This window comes from Echinops telfairi, unplaced genomic scaffold (assembly GCF_000313985.2).
Source record: "Echinops telfairi isolate 266 unplaced genomic scaffold, ASM31398v2 ScPeMD7_20;HRSCAF=75, whole genome shotgun sequence".
In the NCBI taxonomy this organism is placed as follows: Eukaryota; Metazoa; Chordata; class Mammalia; order Afrosoricida; family Tenrecidae; genus Echinops; species Echinops telfairi.
In genome coordinates, this window is record NW_022103917.1 from 10,437,702 (window position 1) to 10,442,098 (window position 4,397).

The 4,397-nt window shown below is 53.4% G+C and overlaps 1 long non-coding RNA gene across 1 annotated transcript; it reads left to right on the forward strand.

Moving 5' to 3' along the window:
• The first annotated feature begins 291 nt into the window (after positions 1-291).
• Positions 292-1,666, forward strand: LOC123521492. The gene is made up of 3 exons (XR_006679926.1): positions 292-519; positions 845-889; positions 1,152-1,666. It is a non-coding gene; the product is annotated as an uncharacterized LOC123521492 (long non-coding RNA).
• Positions 1,667-4,397: the final 2,731 nt, after the last annotated feature.

The window sequence follows — 4,397 nt, forward strand, 5'->3', positions numbered from 1 at the left end:
CCCGCCCCCGGAGCCGGCTTTTTCTAGGGCCGCCCGGGGAGGCCGGCACCCGCCGCCCAGCGAGCTCCCCCAGCGGAACTTCAGCCGACGACCCGCCGCCACCCGAGCTCCGGCCGCAGCCCGGGACAACCAGCCTCGGCTCCTGCCCGCCGCTCCTGCCGGCGGACCTCCGCGCCCGCTGTGCCGGCCCCTGGGCCCCCGCGCAGTCCCCGCCGTCCCGCGCCCGCTCCCCGCGCCGCCCCTCTCCCGTTTCCTTCCTCCCGCTCGCGGGCTGGCTCCCTCGCCAGCTCCGGAGCAGACGCGGCGCCTCAGCCTCGCAGGACAATCCCAGAAAGCTTTGCAAAAAGCTGACAATGACATTTCAGAAGTTCCTCGATTTCGGCGCCATTTTCGAGTGGAGCGAGAGGTGACATGAGTTTTCTGTTTGTTTGTTTGTTTGTTTGTTTGTTTGTTTTCAAAGGACTTAGCTGGCGTTGGCCCCGATTGTAACGCAGGCGTCCACAGGCTGAGAAAGAGCTGGTGAGCATTAGGGGACCATTCCGCGCGGCTTTGGGGGGCCGGGCTGGGGCCAAAAGGGATCTTGAAAGTGTTTGGGTCAGGAGGGTGGCTGAGAAAATTCTCTCGGGACGGGCTGCAAAGATAGGACTTGGGGGCGGGGGAGAGGCAACTGAGGGCCAGTCAGCGGGGTGGGGTGGGGGGACCTCCTCCGCGAACAGAGTGGAACGGACTCGTCGCGGCTCTTAATTGCGAACAGTCAACTACTTCCCTTAAAGAAATGTGTGCTTAATTTTGTTGTGTCTTCTCCGAGTAAAAATGTTCAAGGTTGTTTCGTTTTTCCCTGTAGAAAACCGGCCGTTGGACGAGTTTGACACGGAGGGGCCAAGGGAAGGTACTGGGCACTTTTGGGGAGTGTGGGGGGTGGGGGAGAGGGAAGCTGACCCCCGCGAAATCCAAAGACAAAACTTTGTAAAGTAAGGACTAAGGACTGGGCGTATTCTTTGGCTCTAATATGATTTGACCAAGCACCACAGTACAGTTCAGAAGGAGGGTGGGGCCCTGCCTATTGTATCAGCGAATGAACCCCACCCCCACCCCCCAGTGACCAGACCACTCTTTGTCATCTCATTTCGTAAGTAAGTTTCCGTCTACAGGGAAATCTATGAACCAGGGAACCGAGGTTGCCTTTTCGGGCTGCAAGTCGTTATACTCTCAACCGGGTTGGCCAAGCAATCTGGACGGGAACTTGGCCTCTGACACCAATACCATTAGAAGTAAACTTGTGTTTTTCGAGTACTTAAAGAACTGGTAAATTCGGGGTGACTCTCACTTCGGGTGTGGCACCGCCCATACTTGTGTTAAGCAACGCATTTGCTTGGTAGAAAGTTCGGGATTTTAAAAGTACAAATTGCAAATTTACTAAACATGTCTCTCTTTTTTTCTTTTTAAGGCCAACCAACGGCGTTTGCTCCATTAATTCCTAATGCCGATGCAAAGATTGCTTATAAATAGTATAGCGAAAACAAAAGGAAATGTAGATGCTTAATTGACTCCCCCAATTTAGGGAGTGAGGTTATTTTTATTCTTGACTATGTGCACTGTGTCAGTGTTTTAATACTACTCAGCCTGTGGCATTTTGAATTTTTAAAATAAAAATTTCATCTCATTATATGCTCCCAAACATTTCATTAGCTAATAAATAGGACACTTAACATTCTTGGTACTTCTTTTTAAAAAACGGACCTAACTTTTCAATAGAAGGGACCCCTTGGCAGACTCATTAGCTGCTAGGATTCCTCAATGGCTTGTGTTGAAACTGCTTTTAACTTTCAAACCCCCTAGAGACCCGTGCTGGTGGGGTCTTGAGCAGTCTTTAGGGTACATTGTTTGCTACTTAGGAGACTCCTTTGTTTAAACAATAGGTATGGGGAGAGTGCCTATCTCTTCCTGTTGCTGCGTGGCCATTTTCCCAAGGACAAAGTGGTAAGGAATGAGTTAATCAGTAAGGAGTAGGCGCAGTGCCGGCCACGTCAGGAACAGATCTCTGGAGGGGCTTGAGACAGGAAAGAGTGATTTGACATCAAGTGTTTACACTTTGGGAGTTAGGTTGCGATAGGCACAGATTATTTAGAATTAAGCGGGAGCAAGCAGTCTCAAAAACAAACATCCAGATATTTGATCGACAGAAAGTTCTCTCGCAGCCCTCCGTACCTTTAAAAATAACTCGGGGCAGTCTGTTGGCTGGAAGAATGGCGGGGGCAGGCAGGTCCTGCGTAGCAGCCGGAAAACGATCCAGTAAGGCTTTATGACTGTCACAGGAGTGATCCAGATGTTGCCCAAATGCTTCCATGTACTTGACCTTCTTATTTGTTGCTCTCAGGTAAGATTCGTTGCCACCCTGGTTGCCATGTCCCACCATCCCCTTAGTCTCCACGACACTTTGGGGAGTGGGGTGGCCATTGAGGGCTACAGCTTACTCAGCCTTGCAGAGCCGGGCAATCAAACAAACGGGGACAATAGGAAAAGCGCATCAATTTGGACAGCAACTCCTATAAAACGCTATCATCTTGGCCACGGAGGGGGTGGGGCGGGGCGAGACTGGACTGCCTACCCATGACCTTGTGTCTCTCTACCCACAGGGATGTCTTTGGGAGTCACCCCCTCCCTTCGTGGACCCCGGGGGGATGCAGCAGCAATTCATGTTTTGGAGTGTTGTACAAAGTTCAAAACGTGAAGCGCTGCTACACCCCCTCGCGGGAAAAGTAGGAGGAGGGGTGTGTGTCTGCGAGCCTGAGCAGGTAGGTGGACTGGGGCGCCGCGCTGCGTCTTCGAGGAAAGGTGACCTCTGGCAGGCCCGCTCTCAGCCGTGCCCTAGCAGCGGGAACAGTACTGCAGTGAATACTAGTCTGGAGTATTGTTGCTGCTGCCCTGGCAAGGCCGGGACTTCGCACGGGCAGCTCGCCAGCCAAGGCCCAGCCCGGAGGCTAAAGATTCGCCCCCCCCTGCCACTACCACCACCTTCCCCTCCCAGGTCAAATGGAAATGAGTGGGGGATGGGGGATACCCTTCCAGATCACTTAGCATCCGCAGGACCCACAGGAATAAGGCTTATAGTCAATCCCCAATGACTCAAAGGGGCTGGAAAAAGGAGGGAGGGGTGGAGGGAAAGGGGACAGGCTGAATCCAGGAAAGGTGAACTTTTCCTGTCCCTCCCCACCCCAGCCCTGCAGTCTCGGGGGCACTTCCCAGAGGGAGACAGATAAGGAAAGTAAGGCACCGGAGCCCTAGGTGGGCACTGACACCCCTAGCAGTGGGAGGGTCCTCTCAAGAACGGCCTTTTTGGTGTGATCTCGCACCACCGCCAAGTGAGGGACAACTGGCACAGAAGAAGGATGTGGGGTCCTTCCCTCCTTTTTTGTCACCTATAACAACACACTTTTTCTGAATGGGGAACCCTGGTGGTTTAGTGGGTGACACGTGGGGCTGGTGGCTACTCTGCGGCCAAGCGGTGATTTCTAGGGATTTACAGCAGCAGAAACCCTGAAAAACAGTTCTACTCTGCCCTTAGGAGTCCCGATAAACTCCTGGGCAGTGGGCTTAGATTTTGCTTCTGCAGGGCTTTCAGGGCCTCGCCCCCACGCCCTTACTACACAAGTCCTTCCCAATGGCTACCAGTCTTCCCAAGCCCCTCCCAGCACCTGCCTCCTGCGGGGCCACAGAACCAGACTGGACCCAAGGGCAAGGGGGCGGGCGGGGCGGGGCATTGCTGGCAGAAGTGACATCCGCCCAGCGCACGGACTGGAGGCATGGAGATGGCGCTCTGCGGGAACCCTCTGCCGACTGACAGCCATCCCCTCACCTTTCCCTCCATCCCCCTGAAGCTGCTGAATAAAGCAATATTTGCTGTGTTCATTAACAAAATGACTCTTGGTTCCAGACCTTATAAAGTCTCTTGAACTAACTCGCTCAGGTAGTCTTCAAATCGCCTCCCCCCCTCCCACCCCGCCCCTCAGCAATTGTGAAAGGTCGTCACCGCCATATTTCAGACTTGGAGCACATGCGTGAATTTGTGGTCAGCTGCTTGATGGATCCTTAGAGGCACCTTTGCAAGGTCCCCAACACGTGTGGTGCATTGGCGGGGAAGCGGTGTGCTGGCAGCACTGCGGGAAGTTTATTTCGCTGCCACGGCCCCGGAGGCTGGGAACAACGGACACGCTGACTCTGTGTCCCCCACGCGCCTCACATTCCTACATATGAGCTAGGTATAACATCAAATCCAACAGAATTTATTTTTATTTTAATCCTATGGAATTTGTTGTAAGGCTTCCATTTTCTCCACTTAATGCTGGTTCGTGTCTTCAACAAAGGAGCGCACAACAGGGACACTTGGGGAGCTCGCC